This window comes from Callorhinchus milii, unplaced genomic scaffold, assembly GCF_018977255.1.
Source record: "Callorhinchus milii isolate IMCB2004 unplaced genomic scaffold, IMCB_Cmil_1.0 Scaffold1, whole genome shotgun sequence".
Lineage (NCBI taxonomy): Eukaryota > Metazoa > Chordata > Chondrichthyes > Chimaeriformes > Callorhinchidae > Callorhinchus > Callorhinchus milii.
This window is the reverse complement of record NW_024704742.1, coordinates 134,445,356-134,466,970: the sequence shown is the minus strand read 5'-3', so window position 1 is coordinate 134,466,970 and position 21,615 is coordinate 134,445,356. Positions and strand designations below refer to the sequence as shown.

At 44.6% G+C, this 21,615-nt stretch overlaps 1 protein-coding gene across 7 annotated transcripts in view; it reads left to right on the top strand.

The window, feature by feature from the left end:
* Nucleotides 1–21,615, top strand: part of nedd4l (NEDD4 like E3 ubiquitin protein ligase) — a 199,465-nt gene that overhangs the window by 102,654 nt on the left and 75,196 nt on the right. The window lies entirely within an intron of this gene.

The following is a 21,615-nucleotide window of genomic DNA, read 5'->3' as shown; positions in this document are numbered from 1 at the left end:
TAAACAGAGGGAGCAGACAGGGTTGATATAGAAAAGGTGGATCTGCAAATTATTGTTATCATTATCATTTGCAGCTCCCTTGTACAAAATATTTTAATGAGCAAAAAAATTGGTTTCACACTTTCACACAAAAAAGCTTTCAGGTTAACATTAAGGATCTCATTACTCTATTTGAAAAAAGGAGGGAATTTCTCTATCCCAGTATCCTGGCCAACAATCCCCCAGATAAAATTGGTCACTCACTTTTGTGGGACATTGCTGTGTGCAATTGGCTGCCATATTTGCCCACAAAACACTGGTTATTACACTTTCCAGTGTGAAGCACTTTGGGGCATTCTCCTGATGTGAAAGGCGCTATATCAAATGCAAGGATTGTTGTTATCAAGAATGAATTTAACAATTTGCTAAATTCTGGATGCTCTGAATGCTACATTGATAAAGTAAATCTCAGGTGGAACTTCTAGCTCATGCGTAGTCAACCCTCAGGGAATTAAGCCTGACACAGGTCTTCTCCTTTCGTCCTGTCCGATGTTCCTGCAGATGTGTTTCGGCCACAAAATACACAGTCAATCCATTTTACAATATATTCTGTGAAGCACTTTGAGATGCTTGTTAGTCAACTGGCATGGGTAATAATCCCTTCAAATAAAAAAATTATTTGGTCAGTCAATCCACGACTGTTTGTGGAACACTGCTGCGCGCAGTTGGCTGATGCAAGGCACAATGGGCCGAATGGCCTGCTTCTGTGCTATAAGATTATGATTCTATGGCATTGCTGAGTGCAAATTGATTGCTGTCAATCGTGTTCCTACTTACTGCTCGATATAAAGGTGTGTGGAATAAGGAAACTTGACCAATGCTTCGCTCTGCCCAGGAATCAAACCCAAGTCTTTGCTTGTGAGATGAGTGATCTAACCACTATGCCACTGGATCCTGCCTTCATTCTCCTTTCTTTATTTTCTTTCCTTCTATTTGGAGTGTAGTTCCTTGGTTAGAGCACTTGCCTCGCAAGGGAGAGCCTGGGTTTGATTTCTGGCAGGGCAAGTTTCCTTACTCCACAAGCCTCTGTTTACCTAGTAGTAAGTATGAACCCAGTTGTTAGTTGATTAAAGGATCAATTTTCGGGGGTAATAATTCCTTCAAATAAGTAATAACAATAAATTGGTCACTTCAATCCACGACTGTTTGTGGGACGCTGCTGTGTGTAATTGGCTGCTGGGTTTCACCCACAAAATACATGGTCGTTTCACTTTACAGTGTATTATGTGAAGCACTTTGAGACGTCTTGAAGACGTGATAAGACGCTATTTCAAATGCAAGGATTTCTTTTATTATTATTATTATTTGGCACCTCTGGTAGGAGTTTACAATGACTGGCCTGGTTTTCATTCTCGTTCCCCAGCCCACCCCTGAAACCATTCCTTTCCTGTAGGAGAAGGAAGTAGCTGACCTGGGTTGGCGGGGGGGTGATGGCCGCTGATGAAGAATCACAGCCGAAATGCGGAGCTCGGTTGATGCGGGTTCACAGATCTCAACTCCTGCCAATCTGTGGCGCAGTGAGTGGAGTCCCTGAGCGAAGTCAGGAGGGCAAGATTTTAGGCAAGTTTCCTTACTCCACACGCTTCTATTTACCAAGCAATAAGTAGGAATCCGGTTGTTCGTCGATTGGCGGATCGCTTTCCTGGTGTAATAATCCTTCCTCGCCACCCCCCAAAAAAAAGTGTGTTCACTCAATCCCCGACTATTTGTGGGACGCTGCCGTGCGCAATTGGCTGCCGCGTTCGCCCACAAATATACAGTCAATTCACTTTACAGTATGTTCTGTGAAGCGCTTTGGAACGTCCTCCCGACGTGAAAAGCGCTATATCAAATGCAACGATTATTATTATTATTATTTTCTAGCCAATCCACTTCCTTCCGTGAAGTGCTTTGAGGCGTCTCAACGATGTGATAAGGCGCTGTGTCAAATGTAAGGATTATTACTATTGTTATTGACGGTCTTTACATTGTGCTTGTTTGCTTTCAACACATGGAATTTAAATAAATATTAACTCACAAGTGCTTTGACTGGCTGACTGATTGACTGAATGATTGACTGGCTAACTGATTGAGCTATGATTGTGGCCCTCCTCTTTTCCCCCTCCCCCCTCGCTCCCAACTTTTTTCTACCAACTCTTACAGGGAGTGGTTGCTGCTCCAGTGACTTGTCCTGAGGAATGCATGGCATTTTTCTCTGCGTGGCGTTCTGAAAAACAAAGACACACACACACACAACCACTCACACAAAAATAATTTGTGATCTTTGTGTTTCCATGTTGGTGCTGAAAAAAAACGCTCAGGGTTCAATTTACAACTTTGTGCTGATTTAGGGAGTGTCAGGGATTCAGAATTTCCCCTCCCACTCGCAACAGATATGCGCTGTTTTACTGGTTCACGAAACAGGGGCTGTAACCTTCAGTTGGTTGCTGATAGCGAGATTGGCCGGAGCCAGAGATTATTGCTTTAAGGCATCTTGGCTGGTGGAACACGAAGGCTGGGAGCAGGGACACTCGGAGCCTCGGTGAAGCTTGTGCGTGTGTGTGTGTGTGCGTTAGTGCGTGTGTGCGCGAGTGTGCACACACACGTATGTGACAGGGTACAGCCACCACTGGCACCGATGAGAGGCTGCTGCTTCAACAACATTTCCATGAGAGTGGATCAAATGAACCCAGGTACTTGTGCCCTAATGCAACATACTGCCTGCTCTGCAGCCTGGTTCAGGTGCCTTCGAGTCAGTCGGTAGCACTGCTGCTTCTGACGCAGAAGGTTGTCAAGACCTTGAACTCGTGCAGTCTAGCCCGACAACAACAACTTCCATTTATATAGCGCCCCTCATACAGGTTAGAGTCCCAGAGTGCTTGACAGCAGAGGGGCACGACACTCAGTCGGGGGAGGGGGAGATGACCGTAGGCATGGTTGAATAGGAAAGTCTTCAGGCATGACCTAAAGATGGGGAAGAAAGGGGCAAGGCGGAGGGATAGAGGAAGACTGTTCCAGAGTTTCAGGGTGTAGTGGCTGAAAGTTTGGCCACCGATGGTGGAATGGAGGGCATGAGGGACAAGCAGAAGACAGGAGCCAGTTGAGCGGAGGCAGTGGGTAATGGGTTGTGCGTAATAAATTTGTATGCAGAGTGTGGAGGAGCTCTGCATTGTTGGAGGTGCCATCCTTCGGATGAAATGTTAAACCAAGGTCCCGTCTGCTTATTCACGTGGACTTTTTAAAGATCCTATGGTACTATTTGAAAATAGAAGGGAGTTTTTCCTGGATTCCTTGCCAACTATCTGCCCCCACCCCAAATAAAATTGGTCGCCCACTTTATGGCTGTTTGTGAGACATCGCTGTGCACAAAATTGGCTGCTGCATTTACCTACAAACATACAGTCACAACACGTCACAGAATTTTGAGACATCTCGACGTTGTGATAACAAGAGATTTATGTTTACATTGCGCATTTCGCATCCCAAGGGGCTCAGCACCTGAGCTGGGGGTTGGGAGCTGAGGGAAGTGGGTGGGGAGGGGAGGAAAGATGACTGAAGGTGCAGTCAAAGAGCAGGACTTTGATACAGACCTTGAAAGAGATGAGGGAGGGAGTGAGTCGGAGGGACTCCGGGATGGAGTTCCAGTAAGTTGGAGCTGTGTACGCTGAAAGCTTGATCGCCCATTCTGGGATGGGAAGGGCGGGGAATATGGAGCAGGCCGGTCGGTGCCTGCTAAGTGGAGGAAGTAAGCTGGTTGGTTAAGATGTAATGTGAGCACAAGGTTCTGTTGCTCTTCTGGTTTGACCGTACTTACGTTCACCTTCCCTCCCGGCTCGACACCAGGCTCCGCTCTGTGTGAGGGCGTGATATAAGTGCAAGATGTTGTTGTTTATCGTGTGAGATGCTGGTTGTTTCACTTCATGTCTGTTTCTGGGGACATTGCTGTGCACCAATTAGCTGCCGTGTCGACCTACAAATTGCACATTCACTACACCTTACAGTTTATCCCTTGAAGCATGTTGAGACTTCATTCTGACTTAATAGGCACGATATCCCCCTCGTTTTTGGTACAAATACTAAACTATCCACTGGATGAGAAATGCTTACGTGCCAAATGCCTAAAAGTGGGAACCAGAGAGTAATGTACTGGTCAAAAAGACCTGATGCAGGATTATTATTATTATGAACGGGCTGAAACCAAGAGAGAATGCAATTTTTTATTGTAATAATAATTTCTGCATTTGATACAGGAGCCCTGTGGCTCAGTGGTTAGAACACTCGCCTCGCAAGTGAGAGACCTGGGTTCGATTTCTGGCAGGACATGAGCGACACCCCTGATAATAATCCCTCAAGAAAAAAGCAATAATAATTTGGTCACTCATTCCACGACTGTTTGTGGGACACTGCTGTGCGCAATTGGCTGCCGCATTTCGCTCACAAAATATACAATCATTTCACTTTACAGTATATTCTGTAAAGTGCTTTGAGATGTCTAGAAGACGCACTATATCAAATACAAAGATCATTTTATTATAGAGACGTTTCCAAGCACTTCGCAGAATATAATTAATGTAATAATAATCCTTGCATTTGATATAGCGCCTTATCATGTCATAGAAACGTCTCAAAGCGCTTCACAGAATATGCTGTAAGTGGATTGACTGCATTTTGTGGGTGTAACGCGGCAGCCAATTATGTACAGCAGTGTCCCACAAACAGCCATGGATTCAGCGACCAATTTTTTATGAAGATACAGGAAGCGATTCCCAAACACCTAACAACCAGGTTCCTACTTACTGCTGGGTAAACAGGCGTGTGGAGTAGGGAGACTCACCTAAATTTTCCATATCTTAAAGTGGTGTGACTGTGTGTGTTTTGTGGGCAGTGGTCCATATTTTATGATAACATCTTATCGCATTAGAGCCTGTAGAGGAAGAGTCCACAGAAAATTTAAACCAAGTATTATGACTGTTGTTTTTATTTGTAGGAAAACATGGTAGCTATTTCTGAACACAAAACAAAATCCCATAATCAACCAGGATGTGAGCGAGTATTTAATCTGAGGGATTGTCAGTCAGACTACTGAGGGAAACCTCCTTCTCTCTTTTAATAATCATACTTCGGGATCTTTAAATCTTTAAATATGGAGTCCTGTAGCTCAGTGGTTAGAGCACTCGCTTTGCAAGTGAGAGACCTGAGTTCAATTCCAGGCAGAGGGCGAAACCTTGGGCAAGTTTCCTTACTCCACACAGAGCCTAATAATAATCCCTCCAAAACCAAAAACAATAATAAATTGGTTATTTTCAATCCATGACTGTTTGTGGGACATTGCTGTGCGCAATTGGCTGCCGCGTTCGCCCACAAATATGCAAGGATTATTATTATTATTAAATGTCCTCTTTAAATGAGTAGACTGGTGCTGGGTTCAAGGTCTTTCTGCAAGGTCATTCTGCCTTGCAAAAAATGAGTAGCTTTTCATCCAAACTATGTATTCTGTTATTGTGGTGTGGACTGAAGCGTATTTTTTTATTTCTCTCAGACTCAATGTTGCAAGGTTATTGTCTGCAATGTGGTGCTAGGTTATTCATTAGCTTGTGAGTCGTAATGAAAGTACATGGGTTACTTAGTAGACTCGGTAAGATATTGCTCAGCGAGTGAATCACTGAACCGGCCCGGAACCTTGCTGTTAGGGTTGATCCTAACCTCTCCTTACTGGCTTAAGATGGCTCTTCTTTACCTTGCGCACCAAATGCCCGTGCTTCGGATGAGACGTTAATTAAACCAAGGTGCATATTAAAGATCCCATGGCACTATTTGAAAGAAGAAGGGAGTTTCTGTCATACACAGTCGCTCTATTTTACAGTATATCCTGTGAAGCGCTTTGAGATGCCTTAACGACGTGATACGGCGCTAAATCAAATGCAAGCATTGTTGTTATAAAACCCTTATTTGCACCTTCATTACTTGACTCACACACTCACTCTTCCCCGATCTCCCGAGTTCCCACATTCGTAGGCTCTAGTTGACTACGCCACCCACTTCCTCACCCGACCCACCAAACTCTGAGACCTCACTCTCTCCCAACAGTTTGGGAGGTTCTCGCCCTGATCTCTAAATTTTTTCACGCTCTGAAACCTCCCATCACTGTGACCCATTCTGGCCTGTGTGAGGAGCGCTATATAAATGCAAGTTGTTGTTGATCCTTTCCGACCCCACTCCTCTGCTCACATCTTCCACGCGTTTAACTCAGGATTCCTGCTCGTACTCCGTCCCCTCCATGCCATCTTTGGTGGCCGAGCCTTCAACCAGCACTCCAGAGCACTGCTGATAAGTGTGAGGTGATACATTTAGGTAGGGAAAATGATAGGAGGCATTATAGACTTGGTAGCTCAATCTTAAGGGGGTGAACGTACAGAGAGATCTGGGTGTTCAAGTAAGCGAATCATTAAAGGCAGCGGAGCAGGTAGATAAGGCAGTAAAAAAGGCATTTGGTGTACTGAGCTTTACTAGTTGGGGCATAGAGTATAAGAGTAGGGAGGTTATGGTTAATCTATACAAAACACTGGTTAGGCCTCAGCTGGAGTACTGTGTCCAGTTCTGGGCACCTTACTTCAGGAAGGACATTAAGGCACTGGAAAGGGTGCAGAGGAGATTCACGAGAATGATACTAGGAATGGGGAACCTTAGCTATGAGGTCAGGCTGGAGAAGTTAGGACTTTTCCCATTAGAGCAGAGAAGGTTACGCGGGGACCTGATAGAGGTCTTCAAGATCATGAAAGGTTTCGACAGGCTCGATAAGGAAAAGCTGTTTCCGCTGGTAGGTGTGTCTGTGACTCGTGGTCAAGTCTTAAGATATCTACCAAAAGAAGCAGAGGGGAAGTTAGAAGAAATGTTTTCACTCAGTGAGTTGTTCGAATTTGGAATGATCTGCCTAAAAGGGTAGTAAAGTCCGATTCGATAACAGCTTTTAAGAGAGAACTGGATAGGTATCTGGGGAAGACGGGTTTGCAGGGTTATGGGGAGAAAGCTGGTGATTGGGGTTAGTGAAAGTGACTTGCTCTGTCAAAGAGCCGGCACAGACTCGATGGGCCGAATGGCCTCCTTCTGTGCCGTAACATTCTATGAATCTATGAAAAATAACAGCACAGCCATACTGGCTCAGCAGCAGGACCTGGAAGGGCACTCAGCTCCTGTTAACCCTGCAAGCCAAAGGTGGTCCTAGCTGGACAAGCAGCGGGAAAGCCTTGCCACATCTGCCTATTCATTCAAAACAAATAGGGTGTTTCTCAGGGGTCTTTGCTGTTCAGTATGCCATTTGCTGTGCGTAAGGTGGCTGGCCACATCAACCCATAAATGCACAGTGACTATACTTAGCAGCAATTATTATTATAAAGTTCTTTGAGATATTTAGAAATTATAGGAGCGATATGAAATACAAGGGTTATTATTATTGTGTGGAGTCCTGTAGCTCAGCGGTTAGAGCACTCGCTTTGCAAGCGAGACACCTGGGTTTGATTCCAGGCAGGGCGAAACCTTGGGCAGGTTTCCTTGCTCCACACCCTAATAATAATCCCTCCAAAAACAAAAACAATAATAGATTGGTCATTTTCAATCCATGACTGTTTGTGGGACACTGCTGGGCACAATTGGCTGCCGCGTTTCGCCCACAAATATACGGTCAATTCACTTTACTGTCTATTCTGTGAAGCGCTTTGAGATGTCGATAAGACACGAAAAGCGCTATATCAAATGAAAGGATCATTATTATTATTATACATCATATACCGCCAAATCAATACAGTGACTGTATTTGTAGGCAACCATGACGACCAATTTGTGCATAGCAGTCATTGGAGTGAATGACCATTTCTATTTGGGATTGTTGGCCTGGACACGGGAAGAAACTTGTTTTTTGAACAGCGCAATGGGATGTTTAATGTCCTGTTGCACCAGGACAGGCCGGACCTCTGTTTAACCATCTCATACGAATGATGGCACCTCTGACAATGCAGTGCTCTTTGACCCCTTTCCCCCTCCACCCCACCACTAGCACTGCATTGGACCATCAACCCAGACTGAGTTCCATGTCCCGACGTGGGTCTTGAACCGTCTGATTCTGAGGCAACCGAGCGACTAAGTGTATAATTCTCAAACAAGACGTGGCAATGATGTGAGCTGAAGGCAGGTCACATTTACACACACACACACAGTCACGCACACAGACATACACACCATCCGATGACTCATTCCGCCTAAAAGCTAATGGTCTCGAATTAATTTGGCAATAACCTTGCCGTGTCTTCACGCCTACAGGTTTCTCCAGAACCCAGGCAACGTGACTTGCAGCCCGATAATTAACCTGTGAAAAGCAAATGTAATTAAAACAGTGAAATAGTATTCTGGTGGTTGATGGGTGGGGGGCAGGGGATGCATTGGGAAACCTTGTCTTACCGATGAGGTGATTTTGTCTTTTCACAGTTCGGGGATAAACAGAGGTGGTGGTGGGCGGGGACAGGAAATGTATGCGTTTGACCTTAGAAGAGTGATGCAGAGGGAATTCTGCATTTAATTTTAACCTGGTGTTTTCTAAGTAAGCCAGCCTCTCTTTCTTTGCTTTTCACTTCGCTGGGCTAGACCTGTACTCCTTCCATCGAGATGCGTGAGTGGACAGAAGTGTTTTTTTTTGTTTTGTTTATAACTTTGTGGTGCGTAAACCCTACCACACCAGGTTTGGACTTTGAGCTTGTACAGTCCAGGCTGATGCTCCAATGCAGGGCTGGGGAAGTGTTATATTATCAGATCAGACATTAAACTGAGGCCTCGTCTACCTGTTCAGCTGGACGTTAAAGATCCTACGTTACTGCTCGAGAAGCGAAAGCAGTTTCTCCCGGTGTCCCGGTCAACAATCCCCCCCCACCCCCAGATAAAATTAGTCATTTGCTTTGTGGTTATATTATGGGGCATTGTTGTGTGCATTTGGGCTGCCGCAATTGCGAACAAAAAATGCAGTCACTATGCTTTATACGCTGGATGAATTCAAAATGAGGTGGGTAGATTTTTGTTAGGTAACGATATCATGGAATACGGAACAAAGGCAGGTAATTGGAGTTGAGATACAGATCTGCCTTGACCTAGTAGAATGGTGGAACAGGGGCTGAATGGCCTCCTTCTGTTCTAATGTGTACAGTGTAAGAACATTGAGACATCCTCCTGATATGAGAGGCTATACAAAGGATTATTTATTAATTACTGTCATCTGGTTGGTAACAGGAAAAGTATAATTTTTATCGTTACCAGAGAAACGTGGGAGTTTTTTTATGCAGGCGGTCATTACAACATGGAATGACCTACCTCAGACTGTAGTTGATGCAGAATCCATAGCCTTTTTACAACGCAATACAATATTATTCTACCTTGATATAGAGCTGTTCATGTCGTGAGGATGTCCCAGGCTGGCACCCCAGCTATGGGTGGGAGTATCGGAATCTTAATTTATGTTCCAATTCGGTTTCTTCACCAGAAACTCCAAATTTCTTATGGTCTTAGCCTTAAGACAGTTGGTCACTCAACCCACGACTGTGGGACACTGCTGTGCGCAATTGGCTGCCGCGTTTCGTCCACAAAATACACAGTCGATCCACTTTATAATGCATTCTGTGAAGCACTTTGAGGCGTCTCAATGATGTGAAAGGCGCTATATCAATTGTAAGGGTTATTATTATTGTAAAAGTGTGGAAAAAGAGGTAGGAATTGAGACTGATCTTGAAAGAGGTGAGGGAGGGAGGGAGTGAGTCGGAGGGTCTGTGGCATGAGCGATACTTTTAAAAGCGAATTGGATGAATATTTAAAACGGGGAGAAATATAAAAGGGGCAATGGGGGGGTTTGGGGGCGGGTGAGAAATGCGTAGGGGAATGCGACAAATTGGAAAGCTCTTTCTGAGGAATGGTGGCGAAGAGGCGATAGACGGGCTGTGATCTCCTCCTCTTGCACTGAAGAATTCAGTGAATTCTCAGTGTGGAAAATGGTCTTAAGATATGACTCGTTGCCCGAGGGAAATGTTTGAGCTGAGTTGATGTCTGCTGTTGTCCCGGCGCCACCATTGTGTAACGGGTCTAAGGATAATTGGGGCTGCACTTCTGACCTTAACTGAATACAGTGGAGCCCTGTTATAATGTGGAGGGTTTGCAGGTCTGTAAATTGCCAACTAGCCTTATAATCATAACAAAATGATAATAATAATCCTTGCATTGCATGTAATACCTTTCAGGTCAGGAAGAAATCCTGAAGCCATAGGGTCTAATATAAAGTGCAGTGACTGTGTGTTTTGTAGGTGAACACAGCAGCCAATTTGCACACAGCAACTGCCATCAGGTGAACAACAACAACAAATGACATTTGTACAGCGCCTTTGAACGACCAACTTCACTTGAGGAATTGTTGTCCCAGTGGGCGGAGTGGCTTTCTTCACTGTAATTTTCTGTCATGTCACATGTATCACATATAAATGCAAGTTGTTGAATCATAGAATTATACAGCACAGAAGGAGGCCATTTGGCCCATCGTGTCTGTGTCGGCTCTTTGAAAAGAGCTATCCAATTCAATCCCACTCCCCCGCTCTCTCCATAGCCCTGCAAACTTGTCCTTCCCAAATAATTATCCAGTTGTTGTTGTTGATGTTGGCTGCACCAAGATGAACCGGAAGTTGGCCATAATTTAGCTTGGGAGCCTGGCTGCAGTTCGCTGGCTGAACTCAACTCTGCAACATAGACTGGAGATACTCACTTGTGTATTGTCACTTGAGGAACTTTTAAGCTAGTGCATCTCAATAGGACATCTCTTTGACTTGCTTCCTCTCTCTTCCCCTTGCCCCTTCTCGCGACTGAAGATTATCCTCTTCGGCAGTCCCTGCAGTTATCTCTCCTTTCTCCCTGGCTCAGAATCAAACTACACCACCATTAATATCTCCGAGACACCGCCACACTTGAAGGGTGCTGTATAAATATGAGCTGTTGTTCCATCTTTGCTGGTTTTAAAACCCTATTTTTTTTAATAACGCTCTGGAGTGAGGCCACTGTTACGCACTCTGAGACTCTACCCTATGTGGAGGGCGCTTTATAACTGCAAGTTGTTGTTGTTGACTTCATAATAATAATCCTTGCATTTGATATAGCGCCTTCGAGACGTCTCAAAGCACTTCACAGAATATACTGTAAAGTGATTTGACTGTATATTTTGTGGGCGAAATGCGGCAGCCAATTGCGCACAGCAGCGTCTCACAAGCAGTCGTGGATTGAAGTAGCCAATTTTTTATTTTGCGTGACTTGCTTCCAATCTTTAAATCTCCCTGAGCAGAACCTCCCCATTGCATCTGTCAATAGCTGTGAGTTTGATCTACGTCTGATCTGAGTCCGATCTGGAAAGGCATCATTTACAAGAGCAAATCGCAGTTTAGTTCACGTCACATTTGCTAAATCACTGTCACGACTGAAGCACAAAGCGGAGACTTGATTTAACAAATGACCTCTGTGCTATGCTTGCTTGGCTCAACTCCCAAAGAAAATTGACTCGGGGATTATTAAGGCTAATATGAGGTTCAATCTAAAACTTTCTTGTACACCCTACATTGGTTTGAGAAATTATTCATCAATCTGTGTGATCTGAAAGCACAGCCCTTCAGCTGAGCCAGAATATGATATTCCTTGGCATTCTCCATCAATAATATAAATGCATTACAATCCTTGCTTTTGATCTAGCGCCTTATCATGTTGAAGTGGCTCGACGTGCTTCAAAAGGTTTCAGTGACTGTGAGTCAGAGCATTGGGAGTTCAAGTGTTTGTATTCGTCAGCAAATGTGGCAGCCAATTTGTGCACAACTGTGAAGCTGCATTTTCTTTCTCGCTGAGGAGGTTTGTTGGCCAGGACACAGGGAGAAACTGCTGTCTGTTTTTGAATAATGCCGTGGGATCTTTATCATCCCCCTGAATGTTTTTTTTGGGGTCCCAGAGTGTGCGTTGGGGTACTGCTAGTGTCTAACCAGCTGAAATCGGATAGCTTGCCATTGACATTGGTGTCTGCCAAGGTTTCCAGTTGTTAATCCAACCAGGACCATCTTACCCATTAGAGTTTTGGCTTGCAGGGTTAACAGGAGCAGGGTGGGATGATTGACTGCCCCCAGTGACTGATCAGTCTTTCTAAGTCCTGCCAATGAGCCAGGCTGGCTGTGCTGTCATCAACAGTGCCCTGGAAAACTGTGGACCCGCCTGGCTCAGAAACCGGACAACCGAGACCACCACAGAGGGTTGGCTTGATTCCGACATTCCATTGCCAGTCAAGTAATCTTGGAGCCAGTCCAGCTCCAAGGATACCCCACTTATCTGGTAGATTGTGTGTTCAAACTCCTAACACAGGGCTGGAACCCTCAGCTTTCTGAGGCGAGAGTGTCACCAATTGAGTCAGGGTGACAGCTAAATATTGCGATGGTGCAAGTAGAGTCATATCGATCAGCAGTGGGAAAAGAGGGTTGGATCAATCAGCAAGCCTTATCAGGCGTGCCTTTACATAAATTAATAGACTTTTCATGAATGCAAGGTAGCTGTTGAAGAGTAAATATTACTCTGAAATGAAGTAGAAGGAGTATGCAATCTATAGCCAAGGATTTATATGGTAAATCCATGGAACGGGCTCCCTTGGGAGTCAGTGGAAGCAGAAGTGTCAATTCTTTGAAATGCAATTTAAATTGATTTCTTTTAGGAAATAATATTTGGGGATACATTATAGTAGCAGTTTATGTGTATGACTGCCAGGACGGTGGAAGGTGAATTGGATGAACCTTAGTCTTTTTTTGTCTAGCATTTTCCATGGTCATGCAATGAACTTGCAGCTCGGAAACACTTAACTAATTTTGAAATCTCATTGTGAAATTGTGATGTATGTAAGAGGGTGCAATTTTTGTGCAGGAAATGTAAATTCTCTATTACATTATTTGCTCCAATTTAGAACGATAGAAATTTACAGCACAGAAGAAAGCCATTTGGCCCATCGAGTGCATGCTGGCTCTCTTAAAAGCAATTATTTTGGTCTTATTTACATTCCCTTTCCCCACATCCCTGAGGTTTACCTGTTTTTTTTTAGGTATTTGGGACGTCCTCCTGATGTGAAAGGCGCTATACAAATGCAATTTTGTTGTTGTTGTATTTATCTTGTCACACTTAGAAAAATGATATAGATTCTGTGTTAGCACATTCACTGTGTGTTGGGTTGGGGTGTAACTCCATTTAGCCTGTCGGGTTCAGGTGTTACCACATTTGTCTTGTGTTGGGTTGAGTTCTTACCCCATTTATTCTGCATTAGGTTGGGGTTTTATTCCACTTACCCTGTGTTGGGTTGTAGTGTTATCTTATATACCCCATGTTGAATTGGTGTGTTTTCCCATTTACCATCCATTGGGTTGGGTTGTTATCTCATTTACCCTGAGCCAGTTGGATCTGCAGTACTCCAGAGCATTGCTGATGACAGTCCAACAGCTGGTATCATTGGCAGGTCTTAGAAAGGGCAGACCAATTATTGGGGGCATGGACCCTTCCTGTTAACCCTGCAAGTCAAAGTCCTAACTGGCAGGGTAGTCCTAACTGGACAAGCAGCAGATAAGCTTGCCAGGCAGTACTTCCAATGGCACGCTATGCAGTTTTAGCTGGTTAGGCACCAGCAATGCCCCAACGCACACTCTGAGGTCCCAAGCCTTGACTCTTGCTGACCTACACTTGATACTCTGGTGTTAGGAAGCAGGAACTGTTCCTCTAGGGCAGAGAGTGTGCATTCCATTAAATGTCTCAGGAATTTCCATGTGTAATTGGGATGCACAGGACTCAATTCGTATTGGATACTATTACATTTGATGATGGGTTTTTGCGTATGTTAGAAACCCGTAATTTGGGTGATAGAACATTTATCCTGTGTTGGGTTGGAGTAGGTATTAAAGAAGAAGCCATAAGAGGAAAATATTTTTTTTTATTGGTTTCGTAAATATTTCACTCATTATATCCTCTATAATCTTGCTTATCCCTGTGCCCTCTGTTCCGCCATCGGTGGCTGTGTTTTCAGTCAGCACGCCCCGAATCTGGAACACTCTCCCTCAATCCCTTGCCACCTCCTTCCCTCTTCGACCATGTTTACAATCACCTCCCCCTCCTCTTGTCTCAGCATCGTGCTCCACCACTGTCAAGTGCTCTGGGACTATACCCTACGTGAGGGGCGCTATTTAAATACAAGTTGTTATTGTTGTAGTTTCTAAAACTTGAGCAAACAGCAGAGGCAGTGCTGAATTATTCTGTGTGGTCCGTGGCTCTTAATTGCAGGTGGAACAAATGGGGTTGAATTGAGACCATATTATTAATTTAAAGTTTGGTAGTAACTTTATTTTTAATGTTTGACTAAACTTGCGGCTTTGATCCTGAAATCCCGAGGGGTAACGCCATCGCTGGCGCACAGCCTCACGCATCATCAAGTCTCTGGGATTGTTCCAGCGGGTTTGGTCTTTTATTCCTATAAATACCTTTTGGCTGTCCTTTTCACAAATACTTTACGTATGGCTTCGGTTGGTTTAAGTCCAAACTGATTACACATCACAAAGCTTCACCTTTGCAAGGTGAAGGCTGAAATCTGAGCCAAGTGCCCAGAGGCAAAAGGTTTGTTGTGAGTTTTGAAGGAGCTTGTAATCTTTACCGTAATTTGATGTTCCTCATTCAGGCCTTCTGCTGTGCAATGCTATCCCCAAAACAATGACGTGGATTACCTGTACTCGATTGTAAAAGTAAACCCAGATCAATGCTTTAGGATTCACCAAGACAGTAGAACAAAGGACGCGGGTTTAGAGTTGTAAAGCGTAATTCAAGACAGATACCGAGAAGTAATTTTTTAACTCAGAATAAAACAATAATAAATTGGTCATTTTCAATCTACGCCTGTTTGTGGGACATTGCTGTGCGCAATTGGCTGCCGCGTTCGCCCACAAATATACAGTCAATTCACTTTACAGTGTGTTCTGTGAAGCGCTTTGGGACGTCCTCCCGACGTGAAAAGCGCTATATCAAATGCAAGGATTATTATTATTAAGGTAAACAACGACTGGAACAGGTTGCCAGGATGTGTGGTAGGGGCTAGGACATTGGAACTCATTTAGAACGAAGCCTGATTGCTGCGTGTTGGGGAACGGTGGTGGTGGGGGGGGGGTGCGGTAGTGTGGGAGTTCTGGAAGGATGATAACAAATGAGCTGAAGGTCTTTCTTTGAAGGGCCTTCATCACATCATCTTGTGATCTTGTGAACTCTTTGCAATATGATGCAGACCCTGATGAACGCCACAGCTATAAGGTTGTAGGTGACCTGATTCCATCACTCGAGCACTGTTACTTTTCTTATCCGAGTCAATATGACTACGTCTTTTAAGATTCTGAAGGACTAGATCATGTAGACTGCGATAAGCTGTTTTATCTTGTACTGAACAGTAGAACCAGAGGACATGGACTGCGATTGAAGAGGGATAAATTCAGAACAAATCTGAGGAGACACTACAGAGACCGAGTAGTAAACTTATGGAACAGGCTCCCTAGGGAGACGATGGAAGCAGAAAGTGTTGTTTATTCCAAGAACAAATTAATTAGATGTCTGCTAGAGAACCTCACCGCCCAGCATGGAGGGCGCTATATAAATCCAAGTTGTTTCTCAGGATACAGTATATAGTTTGGGAGACGACATCGCAAGCGACTGCCAGGATGGTGGAAGGCGAACTAGATTGGTCTTCTTTCACCTAGCAAATTCTTATGTTATGTAGTTGATGATTAAAGCTGCCTCGGTTTGAAGGACCAGTTAATCTAGTTATAATAATAATAATAATAATCCTTGCATTTGATATAGCACTTTTCACGTCGGGAGGACGTCCCAAAGCGCTTCACAGAACATACTGTAAAGTGAATTGACTGTATATTTGTGGGCGAACGCGGCAGCCAATTGCGCACAGCAATGTCCCACAAACAGTCGTAGATTGAAAATGACCAATTTATTATTGTTTTTGGTTTTGGAGGGATTATTATTAGGCTCTGTGTGGAGTAAGGAAACTTGCCCAAGGTTTCGCCCTCTGCCTGGAATTGAACTCAGGTCTCTCACTTGCAAAGCGAGTGCTCTAACCATTGAGCTACAGGACTTCTGTAGTTAGTTTGAAGGACCCTCCTCTGTTTCGACAACAACAAATTGCATTTATATAGGACATCCCAAAGCACTGGACATAAACCCATTAATTTTGCAGGCAAATGTGGCAGCCAATTTTGTACACGGTAATGTCCCACAACCTCCATGTTAATGGCGCAATGGTTAACGCACTCGCCCCGCAAGCGAGAGGACCCTGGGTTTGATTCCCGGTCAGGGTGAAACCTTAGGCAAGTTTCCTTACTCCTCTGTTTACCTAGAGGTTGTGAGTCGATTGGCTTATCACTTCCAGGGAGTAATAATCCAATAAAAATGTGGATTATTATCACTCAATCCATAGCTGTTTGTGGGACACTGCTGGACGCATTGGCTGGCGCATTTCGCCCACAAAATATAATCAATTCACTACAGTATACTATAAAGCGTTTTGAGATGTTTCAATGGTTCAATAAAGAGCGATATTAAAAATACAAGGATTATTATCAGTTAGCGACTAATTTTACAGAGATGATTGCTGACTTTTCGAATAGTGCAATGGGATCTTTAACGTTCACCTCACTTTAGCATCTTATCCAAAGGATAGCTCTGTTCCCCTGAGCACTGTATTGGAGTGTAAGCCAGGTTTGTGGGTTTCAAGTTCCAATGTGGAGCTTGAACTCAACAACCCTCCAACTCAAAGGTACAAGTGGTAATGATAATAATAAACCTTGCATTGATAAATCGCCATGTCAGATCGTCCAGCGCCTTGGGACGTCCTCCCGAAGTGAAAGCCGATATACAAATGTAATTGTGTTGTTGTTGAGACGTCTCAAAGCGTCAGCAGGGCTCATTACCACATGTGAGGGAGTGCCTAAGCTTGGTAAGATTTCTTAAAGCTGAAATACTCCCTTTCCCCAGAACGCATACGATTACTAGCTGTCATTTACACTCAAGCAGTCTCTCAAGTGATTGTCGCCCCTGTATAGTTTGGCTGATCTTACTGACCAGCTGCTTGCGATCGCTCAGCGGGCACTGGGCTGCATTGTATCCCCCTACCCTGCCTGCTCCCTCCATCGACTGTCCGGCTTTTCAGCCTTATGTGCACCCATTCTCAGGAACTCCATCCCAAGTCCCTCCAACTCGCTCCCTCACCTTGTTAAAGGTCCGTCTCAGCTCTTTGACCACAATTTTGGTTATCTTTCCCACTCCCAGCTCAGGTGCCAGGTTTATTAAACACCCGGCTGACATAGCAGACGCTGTAAAAAGTAAATTTGTATCATATTGTGTTGACATTGCACATGCTGCATATTTTAAGCTCACTGTGAATCTCGAGTTTGAGTCCTTTTATCCATTGCGATGATAAACAGTGCATTTTATAAATTATTGCATCTTATCGAGACCTGTGTGAGGAGCCATGGCCAGACCAACTGAAGAGAGTAACACAGAACATGGTTAATCAGCTTTATGCTTTTAGATTGTGCGGGAGGAGATGCAGGGAACATTCTCTGCCTCAATCTCTGCCTTGTGCTGCCCTCACTATCTATAATAATTTTGAGACACCTCAAAGCGCGTCACAGAATATATTGTAAAGTCGAGTGACTGTATTTTATGGGCTACCTTCAACTGCGCCTTTGGTTATCCACCCCTTTCCTCCCCAACCCTCTTGAGTTCAGTGTCCAACTTGGCTACTGGGAGGCACTCCCAAGACATTATCCCAGGCGAAGGCTGCTGTATAAATGCAAGTTGTTGTTGATTTTGTATTCAAGCACCTCATGAGGAAGGTTCACTGATCAGACAAACTTAGGCCAAGTGCTGTGACACAACCGGTGAAGTTCGCTTTGATTGTACTTCTTGCTTGGTGGTTGAAGAGGTAGGTTTTAAGGTGAGAGCAGGGAGGAGTTTGTAAGGGTTTCAAACTATAGAAATTCACAGCACAGAAGAAACGCCATTCGTCCTATTGTGTCTGCACTGGCTCCAGCTTAAAGAGCAATCCTTTCAGTCCCATCTACCACCCAAATCACCCCCATCCCTCCATACACTGGAGGTTTTTCCGCTCCCTAAGCTCAGCAGGCTTTGGCTTGCTCCATGTCACCGCCCTTCCCACCCCACTATCAGCGGTCAGGCCTTCAGCCTCTCTGCCCCCACCCTTTGAAACTCCATCCCACAGTCCGGTTGCCTCCCCCCCCCTCCTCTGCCTTCTTCAAGACCCATCTCAAGGCCTTCCTCTTCGACGCATCTTAGGTCACCCTCCTACCCCTACCCTACCTGCCCTCCACCCTCCCCTACCCCACCTGATCCCAACCCCCAGCCTGGGTGCAAATCCTTGACTGTCCAACACCTTGTGACATCCTCCCGACACGAAAGGCGCTCTACAAATTTGTTGTTGCTGTTAAGGTATAGTACCAGACAGAGTGCTGTGACTCTAGTTGTTGAAGGTTCGATCTGGGAGGGAGGAAGGGTGGATCACTCAGAATAGAGGAGGTTAAGAGAATAGGCTACTTTTCTTGTTGAATCATGGAAACAATTTCCTACCGTAACCTGTTTTTCCCATCTTATGTGATTCCTCGTTGTACGTGCCCTTGATGTTCACTCGCTGCTCATGGGCCCCAGTGTAAAGTGACCCAGTCTATAGCACAATCACACTCAGACTCTCGCTGTTTCCAAAAGTCAGCGTCTTCCAGCTGACACCCTATCTGCAGGAAGGAGCATGATCAGTTTGTCTGTTGTGTCAAGTTAAGCTTCAATTGCTAAGGAAAAACAATTTGTTCTCAGTAACGCACAGTGGATTGTGCATCACAAAAGGACATTGTTCAGCACACCCTCAGCTCTCTGACCAGAGTTATCTGATTTCAGTTTTGCGGAGGGAATGTTTTTAATTCCTTCGGCTGTAGTTCTTTGTGCCTGACCAAACTCTGCTGACCTACTAACTCAATCGAATTTGGCCACAGATCGAAGCTCCCTTGGGGATAAATGGAAAGCGAAAAGAGAAGGGTTCAAATCGCCTCTCCTCATCTCCTTCCCTCTTGGCTCCCATCCCCAACATGGATATGCGGCTGGCATTGTGCTGTAGCTCAGTGGTTAGAGCACTCGCCTCACAAGTGAGAGGACCCGGGTTCGATTCCCAGGCCAGGCGAAACCTTAGGCAAGTTTCCGTACTCCACAAGCCTCTGTTTACCTATCAGTATATTAGAACCCGGTTGTTAGTTGATTGTCGGATGGCTAATCGGTAATAATCATTCAATCCACAGTGGTTGTGGGACACTGTTGTCTGCCATTGACTCCTGTGTTTCGCTCACAAAGTACACAGTCAATCCACTTTATATTATACTTGAGGTGTCTCAACGATGTGATGAGGTACTGTTATCAAATGCAAGGATTTTTTAAATGATTTCTGTCAAGTGCTTTGAAGCGTTCTCCTGATGTGAAAGGTACCATGTAAGTGTAAACTATTGTATTGTAAAAAGGCCCAGAGGTCCATCAAGTTGCTTACAAATTATCAGTCACTACACAATACAGTGAATCCCACAAAGCTTTTTGAGATGTCCTCCCAACCTGAAAGGCGCTACGTCAAAGGTAAGGATTGTTTCTATTAAGAAACATTTCCAGAAAAAATTCTCCCCATCTGCTGTCCCTTGTGCCTCTTCAGGTGGACATCAAGTTCCCAGGGCACAGGGCGATGTCACAACCGACCAAGCCAAATAATAAGTGATTATTGGCAAGGACACTGGGAGAAACCTGCTACTCTTTTTGAACTGAACCATGGGATCTTTTAACATCCAACAGAACAGGTGGGCGCTCGCTTTAATATCTTATGCAAAGGACAGCACCTCCAACGATGCATCATTTGTCCCACCCAGCGCTGTATTGGAGTGTCAGATTGGACAGTGGGTTTAGAGTCTCCCGACTTAGAATTTCAAGCCCTAATTCCCAAGGGAAGAGTGCTACAGACTGACATCTATTCAACTATAGAAAGAAGTTAGAAGTTATCACAGCCACGGACAATGCTTTCAGCACCTGATTTTACACCTGGGCAAACTTTTCCATCAGGGTACAGAAGTGACAAACTCGGGAGAATGAAGCCTGGATGTGTTTTTTGTCATTCTTCAAACTAACAGTCTTAATTTTAAAGCTGTTTTTACTGTAGTTCTTGTAAGAACCAAAGAGAAAAAACCTAAGAGAAAAACAATTTAAGAATTTGCTCACAGCAAGGTCAGGCAAAAGGGCTTGGAGAAAATAACAAGTCGTATCTGGGGGCTTGTTGGTTAGGGCACGGGAGAAACTTCTCAAATAGAACCAAAGGATCTTTAACATCTACTGGCAACCCTTGGTCAAACATGTCATCTGAAGTATAGCATCTCTTACAATGTAGCACATCCCTCCCTCCCATACAATATTCCAATGGAATTATATTCATAGTTTAATTTTAATTTATATAATATTCAAAGTTTCAACATGGGTCTTGAACACACATTTCTGCTACCAACTCAGTCAGGCTCAGAGAAATAGACAGGTACTGTACCTTGGTGGCAGACGCATAAAGGAGAATAAAAGATCTGTCAGGATCTGAGAAATTGGTGGAACAGGTTCGATGTGCTGAATGTTTTCCTATTCCTATTATTCTGCGTTCCCTGTGCCTTGACACCTTATTTTATATCTTTAAATCCCACGTACATCTTTACCTGCGCCTACGGTCACCTACCCCTTCTTTCTTGCTCGCCGTTCAACCTTCGACGCTATCCTGCATGAAGGGAGCTGTGTAAATGCAAGTTGTCGTTCTTTGGTTGGGGCCAGTTGATGGTCTACAACGCAAGTCATCCTTGTTGAAGGCCGTGTATGTTCCCAATCACAGCACGGTTACACCTGGAGAAGGTTTTCCTTCACTCTGAAGAGCGAGAGTTGCTTTGGCTCTTGAAGGAGACCTTTAAGGCTGTCATTTGCAAGGTGATTAGCCATTCACACAGTTGCTCGTTACCGTTCGTGACATTGTAGGGGATTACTTCAACCGTAACTTAACTCCGGTGTGCCGACGTCTGCCAGGCGTCAACAGAATGACCTTTCCGGCTACCAAGACTGTCGGCACTCACTCTGGAAAACCAAGGAAAATAGAGAGCTGAGCTGCCGTGGGACACGAAGAATGGCTTTACGTGGCTCGTGGTTAATATGAAGTCCTGTAGCGTAGTGGTTAGAGCACTTACCTCGTAAGCGAGCGGACGCGGGTTCTATTCCTGGGCAGGGTGAAACCTTAGGCAAGTTTACCTATGTAGGAACCTGGTTGCCAGTCGATTGGCAGATCGCTATCTGGGGGTAATAATCTCTTCCCCCACCAAAAAAATAGTAATAATTTGGTCAATCAATCTGGACACTGCTAAGCAATTGGCTGCCAAGTTTCGCCCACAAAATACACAGTCAATGCCCTTT